The following is a 17762-nucleotide window of genomic DNA, read 5'->3' as shown; positions in this document are numbered from 1 at the left end:
AGTGTCGATGACTAGTGTAATTACTAATCTAGTATACGCGCTTGAAGTACTTGGTTGTTGAAACACAGTAATACATCATAGCATCAGCATTAACATTTCTGAGGGTTCTGTACCTAATAACTCATTTCTTTTTCCACGTTTGTTTCAACTTTAATATCTAAAGCACCAGACGTATATGGTTGACTTTCATATATAACTTCATTGACATTTTGTTTTGTCGTTTTGATACCAATTTGAAACAACAGTGTGGTACACTTTGACCCTTTTATTCTTCTCTTAGTTGTTTGTCTTCTGTTTTCTGTGCAGCTGAGTTATGATGGTAATATTCAGAGAAGGTTAATAGAAGACATACAGATCAAAGTGTAACGGAGATGCCGGCCATGGTCTACTTCGTCTTTACTACAATATGGGTGTCCCTCTTGTATAGCCTATATGGAGGCTATCTAGGCCGTCACGGTATTGCACAATCTTTTTTTTTATAATCCTTATTATAATTCGTTTCTACTGAAAGTTGGGAGGGAAAGAAGGGAGAAAGTGAGAGGTAGGAAGTGATGGAAGGAGGAGAGAGAGAAAGAGGAAGGAAGGGGGAGTGGGAATGGGAGGGAGACGGTAAGGGAGGGTGGGAGTTAAGGAAGGAGGAAGGCAGGGAGAGAGGGTGAGAGGGAGGGAGTGAAGGAGTAAGAGAGGGAAGAGGGAAGGAGGAAGGGAGGAAAGAAAGAGCGAGGGAAGGAGGAAGGTAGGGAAGAGTGAGAAAGGGAAGGATGATGAGAGACAGGTAGTAGGATTTTTATCCAGAAACAAATTACTTGTTTGTGTTTAATAAGACACAGTAAATGGTCTACCATACATCAAGGGCCTCTTGTTCAACACAGTACACGTCTCACCTGGAGAGTGTTATACCTGTGACCTGTATATTAATGTGGTCACCTGTTGACACACTTTCTAGGGGTTATGACGCTGGTATATGAGCAGAATGTTAGTGAGAACTTTATACTACTGCTACTACACTACTATTACTAACCCTTTGACTACTACTTACTTGTTCTAAAAATGCCAGTATAATTGAATTAAATTTAGGTCTTAGGCGAATTTTGAAAAAAAAAGGGTTGTAGCCTGGTCAAAGGGAATCTTTTGATTATGTATGCCGTAAGCTGAATTTAGTTGGGAGCGAAAAAAACAAAACAATGGAAAATTCTTTATACACCATAATTGTGTAATATTCACAAAGAAGCACCGAGAAGCTTATAGAAGCACTTATAAAGAGATAGCAATACACTGAGAAGCACTGGGAAACATTTGCTGCACCTTATTTACGTTTTCTTACTTTTCACTCTTTATTTTAAGATTTTATCACATATATTATTCAGACTCCTGCGCACAAATACAACTACCATTTTCACCAATAAGATAAAAAATAACCAGATTTATCACTTTTTTTAATCACAAATGGGCTGCCAAACGGGCGGGAAGGCAAATGAGATGGGGGGGGGGTGAAGCAGTATCAGTCAAAGTACCGTCCTCATATCTGAGGGTTGGCGATCACTGTCCTCCACTCTAAACGTTTGCGGGCTGTTTTTACCTATCCTCCAAGATTTTGTATCTCTTTGGGGTGGGACGGGCTCCATACCCTCCACCTCGAGTGGACCACGAATTTCTGTGCGCTACTGTACACCTCTCTCACCAGTCCTGCCCAGACCTTAATCAATCTCTTTCTCACAGTGACCTTCCATTATGAATTTTCCGGGACAAACCCAAGTCTGAAAGGGGGATTTCAATTTTTTTTCTCCATGTAGCTAACTTCTAACATAACCTAATCTAATCAAACAACCTAACCTAATTTAATCTAACCAAACTTAATCAAATATGACCTAACCATAACCTAGTCTAACCGAACCTAATCTAACCAACACCCTATGTAACCCTAACTTAAACAAACGCAAGATTTTAGTGTAAAAATTTAAGTGTGGTTCCTAGTGCGGGTCAAGATTATTTATTCCCAATTTTTTGTGTCCCAGGAATTTGCTGTTAAGTAGGAAAATATCTCCCGTTGCTCAAAGTGGACTTTTTCCCTTCCAGCCTTTTTGGGTTACATCTTCTCAAGGATTTTTCATGTTCGTAAGGGGGTAGGGGGGTTAGGGGTAGGGGGGTAGGAGGGATCTGGTAGGTTGTGGTGACGTTAATTGCTTCAGCACTTCAGAGACTCAAAGTTTTACGCCACGGACTTTTATCACGTATACACAGGAGTGAAGTATGAAGGAGGATACTACTGGACCTGCCCTAACAATCTAACCTAACAAACTTAATCTAACAAACCTGCTGGCTCTAAACTACCTTAATCTAACCTAAGCTAATTTAACCTCACCTAAGCTAACCCAACCGAACCTAAGATGAGCTAACCTACCCTTATCTACCCTAAAGGTTTCTTTTGAGTGTTTAATCGTCAATTGAAATAAGTTGAGGTGGCTATTCTTCAGGTGATCCATATCTATAATATCTATAATAATACAAGGACATATCTGTCTGTTTGTCTGTGAGTCTGTCTGTTCCAGCCAGAACTCTAAAACAGAAATAGTTAGAGACCTGAAACTTTATTCACACATATTACATGGGTCCCAAGGTTGTGCAGCTTGGTACTGTATTACTATTAACCACGACGGACCCCCGGGTGGTTCCGGCATTAACCAAAAATCTTCCCAGATAAGATATCGCCACAGCAATTGCGGGAGATTGATACCCGAGTCAGGGAGGACATACCTGTGGTAGTCAAGGTTATACAGTATACTTATACCTAACCAGAGTGAAGCCGAGAAATTGTGCTCGTCATTACTATAAGAGAATAATTCAAAGCCATATCTGCACATATATAAAGATTCCTCCACAACATCAATAGTTATCAGTATTTTGATACGGTAAGCACACACACACATACACGCCAAAAAAGAACAGCTTTCTGGTTCTGTTAAACAAATCACGCATATTTCTTTTTCCCTTCCCCGAGGCATGGATATAATCCCTCTTAAAATATTCCCCAACACTTTTCCTTACATTTTTCACCGGGAAAGAGAAACCTTGTTGTGATGAAGTAAAACAGAGGGTCTACAAGTCTTGCATGTATTCCCCGCCACCCAAATTTATGCTGGGTGTTTCCGTATGAATAATGTGTCTCCCAGGCGACACCACAGGCTGAAAAAAAAAAAATCAAAACAGTAGCATTTTATCTATCCAAATACTTTTATTAAATTACCTGGAGTTTTACGTATTCAGACTAAGATGGAGACTTTTTAAAAGTTTTATTTGTTAATGTTGTGCATTTATTTAACCAAGTAAACTAACGTGTTTAAAAGATCGTAGTGGTTGAAGCGTAGTAATGCAACACCCGAATCAACATGACATAGCCACTCGGTCTCATTTATTCCTAACTTTCTTTTTACGTTTATTTCATCCTTCTACTTTTGTTTTCTCTGTCTCTCTCCCATGCCTTTATCAGCGTTGTTCTTCCTGTCTCTCTTTCCTAATAACATTGTGTTTGTGTCCTCCGTTATTTTTGTATTCTTTCTTTTCCTTTGTTCCTCTGATGCGACTGAGTAATTATCCTCATCTTGTCTTCCCCTATTTTTAATCTCTCCAATCATTCTCTTCTTCCCTCTCTCACCAACTACTACCCTCCATCCATTCTTCTTATCCTCCTTCCTCCTCTGCCATCCTCTCCCACCAATCTCTTATTCTTCAATCCTCTCTCTTTTTCTTTTTCATTTCCACTACTCTCCTCTCTTCCCTCCCCATTACTGTTGCGCTTTCTCATTCTCTTTCAATCCAATCATTCTTCTCCTCTTCCCTCACCCCCGTCTATCTTTCCCCACCTCCCTCTTCCACCCCCACTTCCATTTCCCTGCCTCCCTCTCCCTTCCCCCATTTCCCTCTCTCTTTCTTCCCCTCCCTTCCCTCACCTCCCCGTCCTTTCCCTCACCTCCCTTTCTCTTCCTCACCTTCCTTTCCCCTCCCCATCTCTCTCTCCCTTCCACCTTCTTTTCCCTACCCCATCTCCTTCTTCCTCTCCCTCCCCCTTCCTCCACCTTCCTCTCCCTTCTTTCATCTCCCTTTCCCTTCCCCCCCACCTCCCTTTCCCCTCCTCATCTCCCTCCCCCTCCCCCCCTATCTTCTCCTTTAACCACTATCAAGTCTGCCAACAGAGAAATATCTTCGTGGATGTCATTCTCACATTCGTCATTGATAGCACAATTTTCTCTCCTTCAGCTTACATTTTTTGCTTCTCACTGACCATGGTGAGGGAGAGGGAAGGGGGTGCTATTAAGGCGTTTACTAGGAAGGGGGAGAGCGGGGTATCTGGGGTGAAGGAGGGGCGGAGAGATAGTGTTATGGAGTGGCTGGAGAGAGAGAGAGAGAGATTGAGAAAGGGGTGGCTGGGGGTTAGAGAGGGAGGGAGAGAAAAATCGATAGAACACTATTAACGAAAGAACTTTTAATTACAATACATCCCATTCTCTCACAGCACTCTGGTCATTACCGAGAATAAAAAATTCAACCCCTCATTGTCAGTACATTCAGCTTTCTGTTTGAACGAGAATATGACAAAGAGCTTACTGAACTGTATATATACTGTGTATATATATATCAGTCAGGAAACCTGTGATGTTTAGTGGGTCACACTGAATAACTTTTACTTATTTTACTTTTATCTTCAACGCCACTGATCGGTTCGTTAGCCACTTGGGTGATCGGTCGCGTCTCTGTTATGCTCCCGATTGTATTTGTACCTGCGCCAGTATTGGTCAAGTCTGGACTCTTGAAACAGATCACACTCGGTGCCGTCAGAACACTTAGGCTCGAACCCTTGACATATTGGTTAGAAAAACATGCGTTACCACAGTACCACCATTATCTGTGGATTCTTAGGTATAGACCAACATTGGGCATACGCCCAGGTAGGACACATGTCCTACTTGCTTCTAGAACACACGTCCTGCTTCTTTGAAAGGTGTTCTTCAGATGTTATTGCATTAAACCATTCCCCAGGATGCGACCCATAACAGCCGTCTTACAACCAGGTGAACAGAAGCAACGTGTGTAAAGAGACCTGCCTAGTTTTCCCCCCTGCCTGGGATCAGACCCGAGATCATTCGGTTGTGAGCCGACAGCGCTACCATTGTGCTACAGGGTACGTTATTAGTTTAAACTTTTAAACTTTTATCCTTTTCACCAATGATCGGCTCGTTAGCCGCTTGGGCGATCGGTCCGGTCTCTGTTACGCACTGTTGGCAAGTACTGGGCATGCACCGGCTACTGAATGTACCTGAACCTGCTCCAGTGTTGGTCAAGTCTGTTCTTGAAAGAGCTCACACTCGGTGCCGTCACAACACTTTCTGGCAGATTGTTCCAAGAGTTCACAACTCTCACTCCGGAAAGTTTGCTTTCACAGTTATCTGGACCTGCGGCGTCTTCAATCTTGAGCTGTGACCCCTTGTGGGGCTAGCGTCCGCCAGCTCCAAGTAAGGACACTCGACTCAGTTGTGTCCCTTGAGATGCTTATACACCTTGCCCGTCTGAAGCATAAGCTAGGCAAGTACAGTCGCTCCAATCTCTCAGGGTAGTTGAGGTGCCGAAGTGCAGGCACCAGTCTGGTGGCCCTCTTTTAAACATTTCAACCAACTGACAGTCCCTAGCATATCTCGGGGACCAGACTGGGTGACAGTACTCCAGATGGGGAAGCACTTCACTCTTGAAGATTGTTATGAGGAACGGTCTAGAATCTCTAGACGGTCCTAGATATCTGAACGAACTTCTTATAAGACCCAATAATTTATTTGCCTGATTTACCTTCTTCTCGCAATGGCCCAAGAACTTCAACTCATTGTCAACATACACACCTAGGTCCTTCTCACAATCAGTCTCAAATAGCGCAGTTTCTTCATCCCGTTGGGACATATCATACTAGGGTGTGTCATACGGAGGCGAATTTTTTTTTTTTTTGAGTTTGAAAAATCGGCCCATGGTATTAATGATGTAGTTCTATGTGCAGAATCATGTGATATCTTCAGATTTGAAAAGTTTTCATTTTTTGCTAGGTAAATTTTAACTTGAAATCTTATGAAAATTCAGTATTCCCACCTTTTTACCAACACCACTAAATAGCTCATGTAAAGTAAAGTAAATGTATCAGGTTAATTTATTAGGATGAAAATGATCCAGAATAGTGAAACGAATGATCTTGACACATTTATTAAATTTAATATTCCTTTAGAAAAAAAAATCATCAAATACAAAAACCGGTTTTACTACTACGACCCGGTGTTGCTGCACACCATAGAGAACATGTCTTTCTTGCTTCTGTTTCTACTCATCACCTCCCTGCTGACCACCTGAGCTCAGATGTAGCCTTCCCTCCTCTCCTGGCTGTACACGTGACTGCTGGCCTCGCTCACTTGCTGTACACAACGCTCTATACTCTGGGTGTGCGAGGGCCAGGCAGGGACATGCATGAGGTTGTCCAGGAAAGCTCTGACTTGAACATTGGTGAGGCTGCAGGTAAGAGGGGGCTCACTGCCAGCCTGGATGTTATCCAGATCTATGAGATCAGTGAGGGTCTTGGCACCTGGATTGACTTCAGGAGTCTTCCTGACCCTGAAGGAATCGTCACCAACTGATTCGTCATGCCCAGATCCTCTCATAAGTCTCATATCCAAGATCTTTTTGACTGACTCATTTCTGCAGACTGCTCACATACCAGGAAGATTCTCACAGTCTGCTCAATCTGAACAACCTTCCTTGGCTGACTCCTCAGGAGCTCAAGCTGGAAGAGAACATGCCTCGGACCTTCGGAGAACGATGACTTGACCTTGGTGTTGAACCAATTTGGCAAGTAGACACTCACGATGAATTGGACAATAAGTCTCAGGTTGTGAAGTTGGTTCCCTTTCAGTTTATGATGAGCGACCCAAATTCTACAGAACCTGAGAGCCTTTGTGAGCCACCTAGAATGTGAGACTGGACCTATCTGCAGGTAAGCAAGTCTATCAGGCATGACCCCAGTTTTGATGGCACTGCAAATCATGTAACCATAGTACTGGTCAGTACTCAGGTCGTCAATGACAGTATGTGCAAGCTCAACGAGTGGAGGGCCAACTGTGATTTTTTCAAAGCTCGGATTTATTTCTAACTCAGTGGCAGAGTCCAGCATCTTGCCAAGAGGACCAGACCATCTGTTGTTTGAAAGAATCTTGCCATCCAGCTCCTGGATCAGATGTCTGAGTGGCAACTCGTTGGTGTGGAGGTCACAAACAATCCAGACCAGCTTCCTCCCAATCTTCCGCTCTATCCACTGCATGATCCCCCTTGCCACCCTGTGTTCGTGTTGGTGCTGTCCCCTCCAATGGCCTGCAGGGTCTGGTCTACGTTCCTCTTTCTGAGCCAGTTCACAATGTTATCTGCCACTATCTCAGCTGGTTTCCTGATGTCATCTTTCTCTGGAGTGAAATGCCACAAATACTTCCCTCCTGGTTCACTGCAGCAGGAGTAGTGTTCCTCCTTCACCATGGCAGGGAACAACTTGTCAGAATTTCAACTTTCATGAACACTTTAGTGTCATCCCTTCTCCCATCAAAGAACAAACAGCAGGAGTAGTGTTCCTCCTTCACCATGGCAGGGAACAACTTGTCAGAATTCCAACTTTCATGAACACTTTTAGTGTCATCCCTTCTCCCATCAAAGAACAAACAATTGATTCCATTTTCTTATCCCCTTATCAAACTCCCTTCTAGGTTACTTTGACAAGTTTTCTCCCTGGAGCCTCTTACTTTGAAAGAGGATCTATCACCAGATGAACATCATCAGGTGTTATCAAACCACCGTCAATCCAGGCAGCTGTTGCTATCTCTGCAGTTTCTCTGAGACCAGTGTGGTGTCGCATGCTGGCCAGAGCTATGCTCGGGATATCTTTCCTATTTCGAATCTTATGCCTGGAAGGTTTGGGATCATTATTTTCTGGGTTAGAGACAAAGTCACCATTCTCCTGGTCAGCACTCGGATCAGCCATGGGGAAGTCATTAAACTCTGAATCAGCTTGACTCCAATCATCGGCCTTTTTTTACCTCACCCTGGGCCTTCTCAAGTCTCTTTTCCTCGGCAACTCTTCTCCTCTTCTGTCTCTCTGTGGCAGCCTCCTGTCTCTTGGATCCCGGAATATCTTGGCTAGAAATCATGAGAGTTCCCCATACTGCCAGTCTTCTCTCTGTGCTTTGACAAATGCCAGTTCGATCACAGGAATCTTCAGTTCACGCTTGCAAATACAGGAGATGTGGGCCCCGGATTTACAGTCACGATCGCATCCAAACTCAGGACAGAGAACAATTGGGCAATTTGCAAGTAATTATGTCACTAACCGGTCCAGTTGCTTGGCAAAGCTGTCCTTAACTGCAAGTTTTCCTCTCCAAGAGAGATATCTCTTGCCTTCCCAACTGGCTAGCAGTCTCTCACTAATCTTCTTCTTGACTTGTTATGACTGGAGGCTTGAACTGAGCGTTAGCCAGAGTGTACTGTGCCAAGACAGCTTTGGTCATATCACTGGCAATGTCTTTGTTTGTGTAAGTTCTTTGGTTCTTTACACTGATTTGCCTGATTAAAACACCGTATCTCAAAGCATCTCTCAATGTAGGCAACTCCGACTTCAGGAGCTCTCTCCCAGACCCAAGAGAGTGACTGAGATGGCTGGATTTTTGGTTCCTCGTCCTGACACAAGCAGCCATCGCAAATATTATCAACTTATAAATGCATCAGAATCTGAAACAGAAAAAAATACTGTTAGTTGGGTTGTTAAAGAATGAAGTCAGAAAGCAATGTTCACTATTTAATTGTAATGCACTAATGCAGCTGTACGTTAGATTTTCGATAAATTTCACGCTAAAATTTACCTAGCAAAAGGTTGCAAAATATTGAAACTGAAATTATTTTCTGTTTATATACACTAAAATCTACCAAAAAAGTGATGGGCCATTAGTTTTAGCTGATCTTCCCTCCTATGACACACCCTAATATCATACGCCTCCTTACCGTTGATAAGGCTCAGGTGCATCCTCTTACACTTCTTGACATTGAATCTCAGCGGCCATTTCATTGACCATTCTTGGAGCTCACAGAGATCCTTCTGCAGCTCTTCACAGTCCGTATGGCTCTTGATTTCCCGAAATTACTTGGCGTCATCGGCAAACATTTGTATGGAGGTGTGTACAACGTCAGGCATGTCATTTATGAAACAAACAAACCACAGCGGGCCTAATATACTGCCCTGTGGTACCCCGCTTGTGACAGGTACAGATGATGATTTCGTGCCATTAATCACCACACAATGCTTGCGGTCATGTAGAAAGTCTTCTATCCACGCTAGGACATTTCCACGAATTCCGTACCATTCCAGTTTGATTTTCAGCCATTTCATTGATCATTCTTGGAGCTCACAGAGATCCTTCTGCAGCTCTTCACAGTCCGTATGGCTCTTGATTTCCCGAAATTACTTGGCGTCATCGGCAAACATTTGTATGGAGGAGTGTACAACGTCAGGCATGTCATTTATGAAACAAACAAACCACAGCGGGCCTAATATACTGCCCTGTGGTACCCCGCTTGTGACAGGTACAGAGATTTCGTGCCATTAATCACCACACATTGCTTGCGGTCATGTAGAAAGTCTTTTATCCACGCTCGGACATTTCCCCGAATTCCGTACCCTTCCAGTTTGATTTTCAGCCTTTTATGGGGCACACTGTCGAAAGCCTTGGCAAAATCTAGATATATTTTGTCGATATTTCCACCCCGTTCCAGAATATGGGTCCAAATATCCAATACCTTGAGCAATTGTGTTAAGCAGGAGCGCCCCGGCACAAAACCGTGTTGGCAATCCTTTACAAGGTTGTTTCGCAGTAGATGTTCGATGTCGACTTAATCCAGGAATTTTCAATAACTGGCAGACAGTAGATCTCATATTCAACATGTTTTTTCACATTCTTTGAAAGGATGGTGGTGAGTTTCCAAGTGACTGAGTTCATAATACCAGGAATATTTTGTCAAGAAGAATGATATATTATAATAAAAGAATGAGGATGTTACGCAAGCTATTGTAGTGGAATTCTCCCCTACAAACGCTGTTTGTCGCTGCCTAGCCGTCCCCACCAATTCCCCAGTGTATGCCTCGTGGTCTAGGTCAACCAGCGCCGCCATACACCACGGAGCGGGGGTCAACTGCTAAGCCACGCCTACCCCCGCTATTTAAGACCTGACCTCGTGGTGATCTGTCTCTCTCTCTACCTACACCAACCGGCCAGCAACACCTCCTCCTGCCTGGCGGTCCTTGCTCTTCCGCCTGCCTGGCGGTCCTCTCTCCCGCTGGCGAGCATGGCGACCCACAAGCTGTCCTTCTCTGAGCGTCCTCACCAACCAGCTCTCTCTACATCACGCTTGTAACCATGCTGCCTTCCCAGCACCAAGCTGCATTGTACATCCAATACAACATGTATATAGAGAGCACATTGTGAGTTTCCTTTCTCCATCCCATCCTGAGTGTGAACCAAACATCTCATACCCCACACTATTATTGTTAATTTACTCTAATCATCTGCAACAACACGATACTGTAATTTGTCCCGATTGCCAAAGATTAATACGATTCCCTTTTTACCACTAACTGGAAATGAGAAAACGTATCACCAAAGCTTAATTATACCAAGGCAACCCATGCGCAGGAGGCAGAGCTAATTCTGTGATGCCATTGGCTGTAGTCGAAGAAAATGGAAATCAGGGAGGACTCTTATATTATCACGGGTGAGACCACCCCACTGTATTGGAAGATATTCTTGCGATTTATTCTGATTTTCTTTTCCCCTAGCACACCATCTTTCAGTTAGTCACTTGAACTTCTCATGTAATCATTATTTTTATGATAATCCTTTTCTTATTATTAAAAAAATATTATTATAATTATTAATCCCTAATACTCCTATGATTTTGCTGCTAGTATCACTGTAAAAGCAATTAAGTAATCATAGGCATATGGGCTAGCTATTTAGTGGGGGGGGGTGGGGGAGGTAGAAAGAATACAAGAATAAAATATAATATATAAAATAACACAATTGTTAATGACTATAATTAACATCATATTCTCTCCCCAAGCTTTACAGCAAATCAGTGAATACAATATATGTGTAGACTGGGAAGTTTTCAATTTACCAATATGGCCACTATATATATATCATAGATGACAAGGCTATACAACAGTTTCAAGCAACAAATAGGTACTTGTCTCTCCACACCTGGTTTCCTAGCTAACGTTAGTCTTTAGGGAATTTAGATTTAAACCTGCCAATGGCTCTCAAGTATTGCCCTTCCTCCTGTTGCCCCCTATACTATATATTTGCTGCATGCACAATGAAATCCATTTTTTCTTTACTTTTCATCTTTTGGAAATTAATGAAATAAAAACTTTTATCATGTAGTCCGTAATTTGATATGCATCAAGATATGGCGCATTTATCAGGCGTTGTCACAGACCTTCACACCACGACGTCACGAGCGGCAAAGGACGAATTTTCGACTCGAAGTGCATGGGTTGTCTTGGTTTAATTAGACATTGTGTATCAAGAGTGGGTGGCGCTGGAGCTCGACGTCATTCATTACGACCCTATGAGTATCGATAATGTTGGAAAACTTGGCTAGCACCAGAAAATGATTATGAAATTGAACCAAAATTTCTGGTGATACTAATATCATGATCCTGAACACAAAAATTGAAACGAGAATGCACAGAACATAAAATAACCTGACCTAGCGAAAGAAACCTACTTAACCTTACCTAGCCGGGGGAGACGGGCCTATTAGACAGAAATAACATACTTTGATATCTGGTACCAATGAAAGCAACTATCTTGAAGTGTCAGAAGCGGCATGGTGTAATTTTATGTTGGTCTTGGTGTTCGTTCACTATATTATCTGGTCTTTCTCTGGTGGATAACTCAAGGACTAAACTAGTATTTTATCCTTGAGATAACTCACGTTCACCACTAATGGATATCTCTGGTTTATTGCTCTATTTCCCCCTCAATTTCCCGTGACTGGTGGCCTAAGGCAACTGTTACTTAACCATTAGGTGTTTTACTCAAACTAATAAGGCTGACATTTTCCCCCAATTTCTGATGTAACGTTGGACTGATAAAGTATATTCTCTTCGCTAAGGTAACCTTTGTGATATTATGATTTTACTGCCTGGGTCTAAAATTACCCACGCGAAATTGTTATGCTGAAACATAATTCCGTATTATAATTTTGTAAACTAGGTGTTTTGATTGTTTTCCGTCTCATGCAGCAGTTATTTGGGCAAATTTAGTGAAATATCGTGTATATATTGCTGTATTAATTTTGTAAGAATATTCTAGCATTTATTGCATCATTTTCTTGTGATTTACTTATTATTGTAAGCCTTGATCACAGTAGAACGTTCTAGAATCTCCCAGGCGTCTCAGGGTGATTTTAGGATGTTCGAGAAGCGCCTGACGAGGCGTATTTAGACAGCAGCGAGCAGGCTAGGAGTTAGTCAGTCGCTTCTGTCCATAGTGTAAAGAATAAGCCTACCAGAACAATTGAAGACAATTGCTGTGCAAGTATTGTGGAATTGTTGTGATTAAAACAAAGTGAAAAGTCTAAGGAATTGTACACTGGTAGTGTGCTGCCTACAGTATATATTCGAAGCGAGAAGTCCAGCTGTGAAGCCATTACCCTGTTAACAGTGTTGTGAAGAATCAGTGGTTATTAAAGAGGACTACAGTGTACAAGTGTGTTTCTGTGACCTGGTAGATTTCTACCTACCAGTGGTTTGTCTGTACACTGATACCAATCGTCGGGAAAGTACCGGAGACTGGCAGGGCAGCCAGTGGTAATTCGACAACACATGTGAGATATCTACTGCTTTTGTACATACTACCCTAGCCGCTGGTAACCAGTGGTGGAAGCTGGGCAAGCGGTGAAAGGAGAAGGGGTCATAAACAAATTTTTGGAGGGATTTTTTTTTTTTTTTGCGGAACCCGGTAAGGCACTTCTACATGCTTACACGATTTATCACAAAACTTTATCATATGGAGTTTGTCATAGTGTTGAACAAACCCACCAAGTTTTGTACAAATCCTTGTACTATCGTGCACAAAAGTCGTGTCCACTACCCAGCCACGGTGAGGTTTCGAATAGCCTTGAGTCTGAAGTTTCGAAACAGCTGGGGGAAATGCTATGGTCGGCCAACAGATGTCGCCCACTGTAGTGTGTGTGTGGGGATAGAGGAGGTGAGGGTTAGTCTAGTAACAGGCTGTGTGTAGGTGGAGCATAACATCGTGAATTCCACAAACACTGATAACAATAAGAATGCCATGAAGATAGTTAATATTATTAAGCATGGTGAGACATGTGTAACGGGTAAATAAAAGCACCACAACGACCATATCTCTGCCGTTCATAGCTACGACGGTGAGACTGATGGGCACACCAGTAATTCATTCTCCATGACTACCAGTAATGGTAGTAACGGAGAATACACAAGTTGTTACCAAGGTTGGCGCCACCCACACCAGGGGAAGGAGGTGATGTCGAACACTGAAACATGCAGAGGTCTCATTCCTACCATCGTCATCACCAACAGGTAAGTCACATTAATTTGTCAGCATACCCCATGACGTCCTTATACTATTGCAGGGTGTCCCATGAGTGACAGCAGATATTTGTGGAGGTGAAAGAATATGTGATATTGAGTTGAAAATCTTCTATACACATAAGCATTCTTCGGTTTACTTCAGGCGTGAGGTGGGTTGTAAAAATTACGCAGGGCAAAAATTTTGCCATGTTATATTTTATTTTTCTTACCAATTGCAGCCATACTGTGTGCTGTTGTAATCCTTATTGGTGGATTACATAAGGCCTTTAATAGCGTGAAAACCCATTTGAAGATACTGTTATGTTCCAAAATTTGCATTAAACAACATCATACGTTCACGAGTTTCAACTCCGCGCCTAGCCTCCCCTCCCCGCCCCTACCCACCCAGCTATTAAACCTCATAATTTGAGCATCGTGGGTTACCACACCTAAACACACTCCCCCTCCCCCACCTCTTCCCTTCATCCCTCCTCCAAGACTAACGTCAATCGAACATTCCATCCCATCACATTACCTTCCCCTGCATTCCCCAACCCCCCTCCCCATATTCTACCCATGGCGACGAATTGGACTACTGTAATGAACACTCACAGAACCGACAACATGGCTCCTACCCCTTTTATTTAGAGTTACCGGTAGTGTTGTGATAGCACCGAGTATGAACTTATTTAAGACCAGCCTTGATCATCACTGCCGTAAGTTTAGATACATTCTGGAACCAGTGAATATTCTTTGTAAAAAAATAAATTTTAAATGAATTATTTATAGAAGATAAGTATGCCATAGCTGAAAATTGTCAAAGACATCTGTTAAGCAGTGGAAAACCATAAAAAACCATAAAAAACATAAAAAAAATAAATTCTCATGGTTCTGGATCAAAACAGTCTGATTCTAGTGTAATTGTATGTGCTGAACTCAATTATGACATTCGTATAGCTGTATCAGGCTCAGTTTTCCAGAACCAGCATATCTATATATTTAGTGTACCATGCTATTCATACCGTAATTTATATGCTCATTGGCTCCACTTATGCAATTATTTTGTCCTGATTTGTGCTTTTTTGTTTGTTTCAGTTTGCTGATTCATGATATTGCATATCTACACCTGCATGATTTGTAATTACTCTGAAATTAACAAAACATGGAACGTCGCAAGTGTGTGAACGGTGCTGACAGTTTTTGCTACATATGTGGTGCCTTCACTCCTGGTAGCCTCAAGAAACCAATCACAAAAGCTGTTCGACTGAACTACAAAAGTTACTTCAAATGTCATTTGGGTGACCAAGACAAGAAATGGGCTCCTCATGTAGCCTGTAAGTCTTGTGTTAACCACCTGAGCGAGTGGATGTGTGGTAAACGAAGTTCAGGAATGCCGTTTGCTGTACCAATGATGTGGCGTGAACCTAAAGACCACAGTAGTGACTGCTACTTCTGTCTCACAAATATTAAGGGAATAAAAATCAAGACACGAAGCAAGGTACAGTACCCCAATATTGCTTCTTTCAATCCGACCAGTACAGCACAGTGCTGAACTTCCAGTCCCAAATCCACCGACTGAACAAGAATTGAGTGATTCCGATTCTACCTCTACCTCAATGGAAAACGACTTCCAGGATGACTCTGAAAATACCAGGCCTAAACTATTTACTCAAGAAGCGCTTCATGATCTCATCAGGGACCTAAACTTGTCAAAAGAAAAGGCTGAAGTTTTGGGATCCAGACTAAAGCAGCGTAACCTGCTAGAAGATGGAGTGCATATCACTACAGCGCGTTACCGACATAGACAGCTGTCTGCATTTTTCAAGATGACAAACAACCTTTGTTATTGCGAGGACGCAGTATCTCTCGTGCAACAACTCTGCAAGTCTGAAACATACAAGACAGAGGATTGGAGGCTGTTTATAGACTCAGGAAAAGACTCTCTGAAAGCTGTTCTTTTACACAGTGGCAATCGGCTTCCATCTGTCCCAATAGCACACGCAACAAAAATGACTGAGAGCTATGAAACAATGAAAATTCTGTTGGCCGCTATAGAGTATGAGAAACACCAGTGGAAGATATGTGGCGATCTCAAAGTCATCAGTTTACTACTGGGCCTTCAGAGTGGCTACACAAAGCACATGTGCTTTTTGTGCTTGTGGAACAGCAGAGCTGATGCAGAGCACTATGTGAGAAAGGATTGGCCGACAAGACCAAGAGATGCGCCTGGAAGGTTTAACTGTGCTCACAATCCGCTTGTAGATCCAGAAAAGATATTTTTGCCTCCACTGCATCTAAAGCTCGGTTTGGCTAAAAATTTCATCAAAGCTATGGATCAATTCGGTGCTGGGACTCTATACTTATCTCAGAAACTAGGTGGTGTGGTTTCCGAAGCCAAGTTGAAAGCAGGTGTCTTGAAAGGACCACAAATTCGTATACTAGTTAATGATAGCGAATTCACCAAAACATTGAACCCACTGGAGAAAAAAGCATGGGAATCATTTGTCAATGTGTCAAAGAATTTTCTTGGAAACTATCGTGCTGACAACTACAAAGAAATCGTAACAACCATGCTTCAGAATTATCATGCATTGGGAGCAAGGATGTCCTTGAAATTGCATTTTTTCCACTCTCATATTGAATTTTTCCCAGGTAACCTTGGAGACGTTAGTGATGAACACGGCGAAAGATTTCATCAAGATATCGCCATAATGGAGAGCAGATATCAGGGACAATTCAGTCCTAACATGATGGGCGACTATTGCTGGACACTGCAACGAGAAGAGAGCAAGCTGTACAAGAGAAAGAGTAAAGTTCAGAAGCACTTTTAGAACTTCATATTTTGTCATTATAAAGGATTTGAACTTATGTTTTTTGGTACAATTTTTTATGAGCTTATCTGTGATAGGTTTAAAATTGTATCTTGCATGATGCGATAATGTTACTATATTTACTATTTTTTTTATTCTTTAAGAAAGTAGGTCTGATGGTAGAATGAAACATCCAATTAATATTCATTAATATGAAATTAGTCATGAAAGCACAGTCACATGAGATAATCTCATCTTTTGCACGACACGTGATGGAATATTAAATATTTGTACCTATTGATTTTTTTTATAAAACCTGGTCTGATAGAACAAAACAAATATCAGATTCGAATTCAGCAATATGAAATTAGTTGTGTGAGCATGATCTCATATGTGAACCATTTTGGCTGTTGACCAGTGTTATCGGCGAGGCTAACTTCCTATAAACAATTAATATTTGACGATTGGCAAAAGTCCTGGGAAAATGAACCAACAAGTCATTAGCTACAAATGATCAAATCATCAGTTTATCCTTGGTCACCATCAAAACAATCCTCTCGACATCACGAAACTGTTCTGAATCGTCTAAGAATTGGGCACACGCGATTGACGTATGGCCAACTCGTGTCTTCCCCTAATGGAGCCCCACCTATATGCTCTAACTGCCGAACACAAATAACAGTCCAACATATTCTCATTGAATGCCCTATTTATAATCGGTATCGAACAATGTGCTTCACTAACCCTACAATGTAAGATATTTTAGCAGAGACCCAAAAATTTTCCTTAAGTTCAGTTTTGACCTTTTTGAAATACTGTACTGTAATCTCCTCCAAACAATATTACACTAAATTATAGAAGCACAAATATGTGTTAACTAATCCCTCTGGCCAGCCCTAGGAGAGACTCAAATGGGTGTCAGTGGTCTCGTTAAACTAAATCTTGATGATGATGATGATTATCGGCGAATGTTCACTCTACAGTCGAAGGGGTGGTGGTGGAGGTTTGGGGGGGGGGGATCTACTTGCAGTTCAATATGAATACATGAAATAGGAAGGGTTTCTTGGGCAGTTGATCCTAAAAGATTTACCAAAACGTTATGTCAGAGTAATAATACTTAACCTAGGTGTTACTAATACCATTAATTTACTCTAGTATATAAAAGCCTGCATCAGTTACCACAACATAATATTACTCTGCCATTTCAGAAATGCCTGCAGGACGAGCAAATTCGTTGGGCAGTGATTGCTGAGCGAGGCCAAATCATCGGGATGTGG

Source organism: Homarus americanus, unplaced genomic scaffold, assembly GCF_018991925.1.
Source record: "Homarus americanus isolate GMGI-L3 unplaced genomic scaffold, GMGI_Hamer_2.0 scaffold6317, whole genome shotgun sequence".
NCBI classification, from domain to species: Eukaryota; Metazoa; Arthropoda; class Malacostraca; order Decapoda; family Nephropidae; genus Homarus; species Homarus americanus.
This window is presented reverse-complemented; position numbering follows the sequence as displayed.